The sequence below is a fragment of the Odontomachus brunneus genome, unplaced genomic scaffold (genome assembly GCF_010583005.1).
Source record: "Odontomachus brunneus isolate Ranch 3 - 2012 unplaced genomic scaffold, Obru_v1 Obru_scaffold_225, whole genome shotgun sequence".
NCBI classification, from domain to species: domain Eukaryota; kingdom Metazoa; phylum Arthropoda; class Insecta; order Hymenoptera; family Formicidae; genus Odontomachus; species Odontomachus brunneus.
The window spans coordinates 91,128-102,995 of record NW_022639675.1 but is presented as its reverse complement, the minus strand read 5'-3'; the positions used below and the strand labels follow the sequence as shown (position 1 = coordinate 102,995).

The window sequence follows — 11,868 nt, the reverse complement described above, 5'->3', positions numbered from 1 at the left end:
GAAAAAAGTAGAAATGCCAAAGATATATTTTTATTTAATTACATTTCCCTTTTGTAACATTATATTTTGAATAAACAAATATATTATTTAACCATTAAACGCATTAATGAACTATTTATTATGAAATATTATCATATATTCAACATGTTATATAGCTTCCAATAGGTATATCGCTTTTGACATCCATTTTCTTTGAACTCCATTTTCGTGCGTTTTACAAAAACATTTTTTATGTTAAATCTAGAAACAATTTTATTATAAATATGATATTACCTAATAGGGAGTACTTCCAACTACATGTATATATATTTACATTTATATTTTGAGCTTTACATTAAGACGTAACTTCCAAAAACGAAGTGGTATGTTGTTTTGGTGCTTTTACACTATACGTATATAATTAAAGCAAAAATAGAATTTAATAAAATAAAATGTCAGAGTATAATATGTATTATGTAACTTATATAATTTATACATATAACAGTTATTGTCTTTTTAAAAGCCTGAGCCTGTCGCTGCCTCGTCGTAACCACTCCTTAATATCTCTTTCAATCTGAGAGATTGTAGTTGTGCCAAAATTTTTCTTCATTACCGTTTCTATTAATATATTACAAATAAAATAGACATTATAAATGATGTAAGATACACCACTCGATAATGTTCTGTCGAAAATGCATGTAATAAGTATCCAAAGTATACTATACCCAGACAGCACTATGTCCAAAACTAGAACATAATATGTCTTTAAGACATATTTAAGATAACTTAAAAACGTCTTATATCCAGATGTCTTAAAGTCGACTTAAAGACGTTTTAAAGACGTCTTATGTCCCAGTTTTGGACATGTGTATTGTCTAGGTAGACTCAATCGATGCATTTTTACACGAGAAACAACTTTTTTATTTGACAAAATCGTTGCTTTCTACTGCGAAACAAGATATTAGCTGACAAAGTTGACCACTATTAAGGTTAGGAAAACTGTCACACTGACGACAAACAGCGAGATATATATATATGCTTTGTAGCCACTTGCGCATTTTCTATAGTTTCCGAAATATTAATAAAAAGGTGTCTGTCTCTAGGCACCTTTTTATTAATATTTCGGAAACTATAGAAAATGCGCAAGTAGCTACGAAGCATATATATCTCACTGTTTGTTGTTGGTGTGACAGTTTTCCTAACCTTAAAAGTGGTCAACTTTGTCAGCTAATATCTCGTTTCGCGGTAGAGAGCGACGATTTTGTCAGATAAAAAAGTTATTTCTCGTGCAAAAACGCGTCGATTGAGTCTACTTTCATCGAAATCGGAGGTGAGGCGCCTAAACTAAATAATTACCCTCCTTTTCTCCTAACAACACTGTAATATAAATTTTAAGAATATTATTTATATATGTGAAATAATATGTGTTATCTTTATATTCATAACTTATATGAACATCTTTTATACTAATAACAACAGAACATTTTATAGGATGTGAGGTTATGCTTTTAGAAAGCAGTATATTCAGAAAGATATTAATTCTCAATCTCTTAAAACATACACATGATTTACTTTAAACTATTTATTAAACAAGTTAAGCAATGTTTTTATTTTTATTTACCAAACTAACTTGATAATTGTATACTTACACTTTAACGTGAGCTGTATCTTTGTATATACTGTCCGAGAGAAGAAGGAGAGGGGTTATGGGCTGGTTTTAGATGATCCCGATTTCAACTGAATGGTTACAGCGCCTCTAACCAATCGCGCATATAAACTACGTAGCCAATGTGCACGAATTGTCTCAGTGGGTAAAGAAGTAATGTCCGCGATTCTTAACGTTAGTTAGATAAAGACAGATAATCAACACTATCTATTTTTGTCTCACCACAGACGAGAAACAATCGCAGCGATAGACACAGAGGCGAGTTAAGCTGGCCACACACACTTTCCGCAAAGCCCATTCTACAATTGCGTAAGCGTAGTCGTGACCGTAAGAGTCAACCAATCCGAATGTTTTATTTACTGATTGCTTTATTCTGATTGGTTGTCGTAATCACATACAACCATTTACAACCACGTTCACGCAATTGTAGAATGGGCTTAACAAAATCGTAAAGGCACACACAAAATTACATAGACGCATATGCATAGCATAAGGGCTATCGCACACAAATTGACATAACTGCATATGCATAGCATAAGACCGTATGTACCAATGAGCATCGAGTATTAAGTCGCCATATTGGTGTTCGATGCTTAATATTCGATGCTCATTGGTCCATACGATCTTATGCTATGCATATGCAGTTATGTCAATTTGTGTGCGATAGCCCTAAGATAGTATGGACCAATGAGCATCGAATATTAAGTATCAATCATCAATATGGCGACTTAATATTCAATGCTCATTGGTCCATATGATCTTATGCTATGCATATGCGTCTATGTAATTTTGTGTGTGATGGCCCTAAGACGTAACGTAAGAATTGACCAATCATGTTGAGAATCATCGAATTGTAAAGTTGCCATTTTTGTGAATACTCGATCGTAATTGGTCAATTCTTACGTTACGTCTTATGGTTACTATTATGGAAAGTGTGTGTAGCCAGCTTTAGCGGCGATCTTATCGTTAAAGAATCTTATCTCGCTTAGCTATTGACGCATTGCGTTACTCGTAATTCCGGAAGAATTATCAGGTTTACGTTTTGTGGCCATTGTAAATGAGGAATATTTTGCATGGAAATACTGAGTTAGATAGAAGAGAAGGAAATAATTTTAATTTGAGCATTATATGCAGACTTTTACATGTCGCTACATTTATTGCTTATTTCTTGGCAACTACAAAAGATATTGATATCATTCAAAAAGCACTGACTTTTCAACAGTTTATTCTATTAGCATTAATGTTTTATAATGTTTTATAATAGTACGAATAATACCACTGCTTTAGGTAAAGCGTGGGAGCGTACGTCTTAACATCACAGGCAGGCTCTTACATACCGTTAGCATTTATTGTTTATTTCTCAGCAACTACAAAAAAGATATCGATGCCACTCAAAAAGCACCGACTTTTCTACAGTTTATTGTATTGGAATTTATAATTAGAAATTAAAAATTAAAAGATATTGATTTAATTAAAAAAAACACTGACTTTTCTAAGCGCTTTTTTTCTATGCTTTACTTAACGCATCTGTATTAATATTACATTTAAAAACTTCTAATTCCAATAGAATGAACTTTGGGAAAATCAGTATTTTTTGAATCATATCAATATCTCTTTTGTAGTTGACAAAAAATAAGCAATAAATGTTAATGGCTTATAAGAACCTGACCGCGACATCGAGACGTATGCGCTCTCTCACGCTTTACCTAAAGTAATGGTATTATTCGTACTATTATAAATCGTACTATTATAAATCGCTAATTCGAATACAATAAAATATAGAAATGTCAATTCTTTTTTAATGATATCGACATCTTTTATAGTTGCCGACAAATAAGTAATAAATGCTAGAGGCATGTAAAAGCCTGCCTGCGAAGTCGACGTACGATTTACTCGTTTTTTCGCTTTACTTAACGCACAAGTATTAATTATATTAATACATTATATTAATACATTATATTAATACACTGAAAAAAATGTATTTAATTCAATTTAAATTGTACTTCAAAAATTTGCTTATCATTGCTGAGATATTATAATATACATTGCACATGAATTGTGTACTACTACAACTCGTGTAACATGATTTTTTTATTGTAATAGTGAAATGTAACATCTTTACAGTTTAATTGAAAAATTAGTGAAGTAATATGTTTGATGTGTCTGCATTAAAAAAATTCTTTAAATTAAAGAAATATATTTTGTTAAATATAATTTCCTAACTTAAAGAAGTATTTGTTTGAGTTTAGAAAACATGTAACAAATATAAAGTAATATTTATTTAAATTTGTAAAATGCATTATAAAATTATGAGTTTCTAAATAAAAAAAAGTAATTCCTTTGATTTAAAATATCCATATATAAAAATAAGCAAATGCTTTTCTTCCAAGAATAAAAATAGTTTTTTTAAATTTAAAAGTTATGTTTAAATAAGTATTTGCTTGTTTTAAAAGTAAATGAAATACGAATCAATCATTTTATAAATCTAAATAAATTATTTTCTATTATTAAAAATATATTTTTTGTAAAAGTATCTTTTTAAATTAAGTTTCTCTTACTATCAGAAAACTATTTAAATTTACAAAATAATTTATTTGTTTTTTACTTAGTTTTAAAACAAGTAAATATTTTTCAAATATACTTTTCACATATTCTTTTTAAACATGCATTTTACATTTAAAAGGACCTATTCTCTTCTTTTAAATAAATCATTTGTTTTTTTTGTAGATAAGTATACTATATGGGTATACAATAAGAAGTATTTGTTAGTGAAAGTGATGCAGTAGATAAAGTGAACGACTCAAGAGCCAGAGGTCTCAGGTTCGAATCTCAGCAATAGTAAGCAAATTTTCGAAGTACAATTTAAATTAAATTAAATAGCATGTGAAATAATGTGTGTTAAATTTAATAACAAATTTTAGAAAAAGACAAAAATATAATATAAAAAGGAATTTTAATTAAAAAAGACTAGCTAAAACATATTTTTTGATATTAAAAATATTTCTTTGATATTAAAGAATATTTCTTTTTAGTAGTATGTTGCATTATTTCTTTGATTAAATATTTTTTTGGAACTAAAGAACATTTTTTTTAATCAAATGTGAAATTTGATTTTACAAAAAAAAAATTTGTTTTTTTATAAAAAAAACTATATTTTTATCCCAGTAAATATTTACTCTCTTGTACAAAATAAAACAATAATGTAATAAATATTTACTACGTTGCAGGAAATATTTTTTAAAGGTAAAGATACATTTATTTATTGCAAAAATTATTTGCTCATATATTACAAAACTATATTTATATTCCAATTAATTTTTACTTTTAGGAAACATATAAAGCTATAATTTAAACTAATATTTACTATATTGTAGAAAATATTGCCTGTAATTGAATAGTGATTTGGTTCAAAGAAAACTAATTTCTTGTCTTCAAATAAACTATTTTTTAATATTACAATAAGTATAACTTTCATTGTACCAAACTTTTTTTATATTCAACACCCAGTAAGCAATCTGCGCGCAGACTGACGTCAGACTGGCGAGAGGATCTGTCGATTCGAGCAGGATCTGTCGACAGATCCATAGACATCTGCATCCCCAATCTGCCGTCAGACTGTTGACAGGGTCTGTGAACTGACGACTCTGACGACAGACAGGCGGCAGATTGCGCGCAAAGCCTGTCGACAAACTCTGACGGCAAATTGGCGGCAGATTGCGCGCAGAACCTATCGTTTCGTACGTTCTTCAATTAAATTTTTGGTAGAAAATTTTCTCATAATTTCCCACACAGCACGTAATATTATATAATATCACAGTAATATTTCCGTAATATTGTAATATCGCAGAAATATTATTGAAATATTACTGTGATATTATATATATTACGTGCTGTGTGGGTTTTCATAGTTACTCATAGAATAAGCGCTTTCTCATAAATACTCATATACAATGAAAAAAAAAGTTTTTCTATATTATTTTTTCATAATTTTTAAGATTTTTTCTGGTGAGATTCGAACTTGAACCGAAGATATCTTTTGGATAATCGTCCACCGCCTTAGACACTACGCCAATTCCTCACTTGATAAAAAGCGCTTTGTATTGCCCATTTAAAGTTTAAGGAAGAAAAATATTATAGTTTGTTCGCCTTTTAAACCGCAAAATATAGACAAAACCGTTTAGCGTATAAATAATGTAAGAAAGACCGGCACGATAATTCGAAATTAATTTTCTACCAAGGACTGTATAGAAAATTACTACAATAAAACAGCAGATAATGACATTTTTCCATCATGTTAATAAAATACTGTCTTTTTACATGTGCGAATTAATTTGGCCGATCGTCCTGTTCAAATTGTATTAAGTTTTATCAAAATCGAAGCATGATATACTTTCAAATAAACCATCACAAAAATTCTGTAAAAGTTATTTACATAGCGAGACTAATATTTTATTCGGTGTTGCTGCCTTCAGTACTTATTACATGACGGTTAAATCGTTCAGATTTAATAACATAATAACATTAAAAAAATAATAATATGAGAAATTATATGAAAAATTATGAGAACAATTTTTACTAGGGATGGCATATGTACGCCTTTAAATGACCATTTAACTGTTGTACTATTCTATACTTATACTCGTTATTTCTCTATTATTGTTGCTTTCTTATCAGAAATGTGTAATACAATTTTAAAAAGTAAAAATTGTTTTTTATTGTGTACATGTGCACAATTATTGCACAGTATAATTATCTTGACTCCTCTGCAGCAGTTTTATATGGTGTGTATGTGAAACTGCCCCATTTAATTACGTACATATGGCCCTTGATAGTATTAAATAACCTATCTAGGAAACAGAATCTGCGCGCAATCTGCTGTCAGTCTGTCGTCAGAGTCTGTCGACAGGCTCTGCGCGCAGTCTGTCACCAATCTGTCATCAGAACAGACTCTGCATACAATCTGTTGCCATTCTGTCTACAGACACTGTTGACAAACTCTGCGTAAAATCTGCTCGCGCAGGTTTGGCTATCTGAGCATATAATTCGCTTAAGACAAAGTAGCATTTTCTTTCCATAAACTACTATTATTTCGAAATTATTTGGTCGCAACAATTATTACTTTTGTTACAATAAACATTTCTTATAATTTGGAAAATATTTCTTGAGTTTTATTAATTATTTACTTAAAGGAAAAATTATTTGTTGGAAGAAAATTAATATAATTGTTTAATTGAAACAAATGATTCTGCAGTACTATGCAAACACATTATTTCTTTAAATTTAACTAATTTTTCCTTTTTTTAGTAAATTTTTTTCTCAGTGTATGCAATAGCATATTATATAGCCAAAACCACATATGTTTATAAAATTAATAAATAATTAATCATTCGCACTTGGCGAATGTAAACTCTTGATATCATTACTTTTGTAGAGAGTTTATAAAATTGTCTTGTATTTTTCAATGGAGTATTTACGAGAGTACAATCGATCTGGATAAGACTGTTTTAACAATATTTTTTCAAATATCTTTCGACTGAGCTTTTGTTGTAATTTATTTATAACGATTTTTTTGGTAAAGTTTATTTATAACGATTTTTTTTTGTAGTTTATTTGTAACGATTTTTTTGTAAAATTTATTTTAAATATCTTTTGTTGTAATTTATTTAGAATGATTTTTTTGGTAAAGTTTATTTATAACGATTTTTTAGTAAAGTTTATTTGTAACGATTTTTTTTTAAGTTTATTTGTAACGATTTTTTTTGTAAAATTTATTTTAAATATCTTTTGTTTATTTATAACGATTTTTTTGTAAAGTTTATTTATAACGATTTTTTTTTTGTAGTTTATTTGTAACGATTTTTTTTGTAAAATTTATTTTAAATATCTTTTGTTTATTTATAACGATTTTTTTGTAAAGTTTATTTATAATAATTTTTTGTAAAGTTTATTTATAACAATTTTTTTTGTAAAATTTATTTATAACGATTTTTTTTGTAATAATTATGACACAGAAAACAAAAAATTTTATAATGTAACCATGAAATTTGTAAAACAACAATGTTTTTGCGGTATTTTGAGGTTTGGTTGACACTATTACGATTAGTACTCATCCAGTAACATTCACTGATGCTGATATTATAATCCTGGTAAATATTACCAGGATTATAATATATAGGTTACTTATGGACTGTTACTTTTAGTCATATACTAAGAAACTATAGAAAACTTGCAAAACACGAAATTTTGTGAAAAAACAGCGCCATTTTTTATGAAAAATATAAAAATTTAAATTCCATGAAGAAGTATCTTAAAGTACAGGCCTGTATACCACCAAATATACACAATTAGCGAGGTCCACAAATGCATTCCTTATTGAAATGGCGTTTAAAAGGATCGATGATCTTTTCGATTTTTCCAACTTTAAGCCGCCATATTGGATTTCATATTGATGATAGTAAAAAAGGAAGGTCAGATTCGTAAAGAGCACATTCAGAACCTATAGTATACCAAACTTTGGCTAAACTCGCTCATGATTTAATATAAAATTTACAGCGATGAATAACAGATAAAATGTATGCCATTTCAGGACGAAACGGGTTAACGTATCTGTATTAATTGCATTAGTATAAACTGCTAACGCAAATTGCAATGAAATCAAGTGTGGAGAAGTTGATGCTTTTTTAATTATATCGATATTTTTTATATTTTTAAGAAATAAGCGATAAATTGTAGAAGCATGTAAGAGCCTGTCAGATAGCACAAAGAATTTAAAAAGAATTTAGTAGTATGTCACCAATTCTAAGTTCATTTTTACATGCGAAAAGAATTCTTTTTATTAAACTGAATTTTGAAGAACTTTTTTTGCATCTGAAAATGAACTCAGAATTGGTGACATATGACAGTTCTTTTTGAATTCTCTGTGCTATCTAGGCTGACTGCAAAGTCGAGACGTACGCGCGGTTCCATACTTTATTTACGCACGGTATTAATTGTACCATTATAATTTCAATAGAACCTAGACAACATAATATCTAAAATCGGGACATAAGACGTCTTAAAGATAATCTTTAAGACGCTTTAAAGACATTTATACGTATTATAAATTGTTTGAAAGATGTCTTAAAGATGATCTTTAAGACGTCTTATGTCCTGATTTTAGACATTATGTTGTCTGAGAATAAACTATCGAAAAGTCTGTACTTTTTAATGACATTGATCTGTTATTGTTGCCGAGAAATAAATAATAATTGCTAGTGGCATTAACCCTACAATCGTCGCGCTATTTTGCGAATACGAGTCGACGCATGGGATTTTGAGAGACCCCAATATAAAAAATTTATATAATATTTTCTTTGTTTAATTAGGTTTTTGGGTTCATATAAACTATAAGAAAAGATTATTTTGGATGTAATATTCTCTTAAAGATCCCATACGACGACTGTAAGCGTGCATCTCGATTTTGCGGACAGACTCTTACATGCCACTAAAATTTATTGCTTATTTGTTATCAACTACAAAATAGATATCGATGTGATTAAAAAAATATTTATTTTTCCAAAGTTCATTCTATTGAAATTAGAAGTTTTTAAATGTAATATTGATACAGATACGTTAAATAAAGCGTAGAAGAAAAACGCGTAAAAAACTCAATGTTTTTTAATAAAATCGATATCTTTTAACTTCTAATTTATAATTATAAATCTCTAGTTCCAATAAATTGTAGAAAAGTCGGTGTTTTTTGAGTGGCATCGATATCTTTTTTGTTGTTGTGAAATAAACAATAAATGCTAGCGGCATATAAGAGCCTGCCCGCGACATCGAGACGTACGCGTTTTATCTAAAGTAATGGTATTATTCGTAATATTACAAATCATTAATTTCAATAGAGTAAAGTGTGGAGAAGTACGTGCTTTTCGAAACCGATATAGTTGCCGAAATTAATCAATAAATGCTAATGACATGTAAGAGCCTCACCGCGACGTACGTCGAATCGTACGCACGCTTTTACATTTTACCTAAAGCAGGGGTATTATTCGTAATATTATAAACGACTAATTCCAATAGAGTGTAGCGTGAAGAAGTCAGTGAATTTTGAACGCAATTGATATTTTTTGTAGTTTTTTTCCGCAATTATGCAATAAACGCTAGCAGCATGTAAGAACCTGAGTGCGACGTATGTTCAACGTCGCAGACAAGTGTTTATATGCCATCAGCATTTTTTTCCTTTTTCTTCAGCAACTACAAAAGATATTAATTGTATTCACAAAGCACTGACTTCTCCACACTTCGGTCTATTGGAATTAGTGGAAAAAAATATTACAAATAATACAACTGCTTTAGGTACAGTGTAGAAGCGCGTGTACGTCTCGACGTACGTCGCGTTCAGACTTTATAAGCTAGCATCTATTGCTTAATTTCGACAACTATAAAAGATATCCATTTCATTCAAAAAACATTGATTTCGCCACAATTTATTTTACTGAAATAAAATGTTTGTAATATTACAATTAATACCGTTGCGATAAGTAAAGCGTGGATGAGAGAAATAACCAGAAAATGCTGGCAGCATATAAGCACTCAACCGCGATGTCGAGACGTACGCGAGCTTCCATGTTTTATCTAAAACAGTATATTATTATTCGTAGTATTATTCGTAGTATTACAAATTACTAATTCCAATAGAATAAAGTGTGAAGAAGTCAATGCTTTTTGAATAAAATCGATATATTTAAATCGTAGTTGCCGAAATTAAGCAATAAATGCTAGCAGTATATAAAAACCTGACCGCGACTTACGTCGAGACGTACGCGTGTTTCCACGCTTTACCTAAAGCAGCGGTATTATTCATACTATTATAAAACCACTAATGCCAATAAAACATTAATGCTTATTATAAAATACTAATGCCAATAAAATAAACTGTTGAAAAGTCAATGCTTTTTGAATGACATCAATATCTTTTGTAGTTATCGAGAAATAAGCAATAAATGATAGCGGAATGTAAGAACCTGCATATAATAATCAAATTAGAATTTTTTTTTTTCTTGTATCTAAATCAGTGTTCCCATGCAAATGATTCCTCAGTTACAATGACCAGAAAACGTAAACCTGAAAATTCTTCTGGAATTACGAGTAACGCGATGCGTCAATAGCTGAGCGAAATGTTTCTTTAACGATAAGATCGCCGCTAACTTGTCTCTGTGTCAGTGATAGAAATTTTGATCACGAGTAACACATACAGCACGGGATGGGATACGCACACACTCACGCGACAGTATCCGTGAAGCTCACGAACACAGTCGCGTGAATGTGTGCGTATCCCCTTCCGTGCTAATGCGTGTTGCTTGCGAACCAAAGTTTCTATCACTGCTCTGTGTCCATCGCTGCGATTGTTTCTCGCTTATGGTGAGACAAGAATAGATAATGATCTTGATTGTTTGTCTTTGTCTAACATCAAGAATCGTGGACATTACTTCTTTACCCACTGACAATTTGTGACAATTTGAGACAATTCGTGCACGCTATTGGCTACGTAGTTTATATGCACGGTTGGTTAAAGGCGCTGTAAGCCATTTCAGCTGAAATCGGGATCAGCTAAAACCGGCCACTCCTCTCCTTCTTCTCTCTGATACCGTCTTCTTATGGCCTCCACACATGAAGCAGAGCTGCCACATGTGGGACCGAGTACGCATAACTATTGTGCGTGCGGCGCAGCGCACTCAAGCGAAGAACTGTGTACGTGTGGGGTGTCACGAACTATAGCGCTTGGCGCTTCGGCCAGACTCGGGCGGTGGAAGAGTGCAGACGTACACGCACCGGCGTTAATGCCGTCCGAATATCCGTGTGACTCGCACACGATAACGCATCACTCATACACTGCTGCGTGTAGGTGAGCCAGGAGCAGCACGGAGTGGCGGAGGGAGCTAGCGGTATACGATCGTCGGACGCTTGGAGAGGGAATAGTGGTGGGAGTCGCGGCGATCTTCCATCTTCTATCGCAAACGTAAGAACGAGAGAAATAGCATTATAAGACGTCTGGACAGAAATGCCGTCCTAAAATACGTGTGACACACACTAAGAAAACGCTTGACTCACACTGTCTCGTCTATACGTGAGCAATACGCGGTGTCCCGACGACTGTTTCGCTCGCTCGAACGTTCATGCATTTTTCATTGTTAGCAAGGAAATTACTGTAATGTAAAAATCTTGGGGAAAGGTTTTTA

General features: G+C 31.1%; 1 protein-coding gene across 6 annotated transcripts in view; it reads right to left on the bottom strand.

Moving 5' to 3' along the window:
• Positions 1-11,868, bottom strand: part of LOC116852449 (uncharacterized protein C1orf112 homolog) — a 202,655-nt gene that overhangs the window by 103,233 nt on the left and 87,554 nt on the right. The window contains exon 1 of one of the 6 annotated variants that reach the window (XM_032832854.1): positions 1,629-1,743. The exons of 4 other annotated variants lie outside the window; for them this stretch is intronic. The gene's annotated coding sequence lies outside the window, so the exon portion shown is untranslated. Of the gene's footprint in view, positions 1-1,628; positions 1,744-11,868 lie in introns of those variants that run through there. One more of the 6 variants, XM_032832860.1, reaches the window with a different exon arrangement.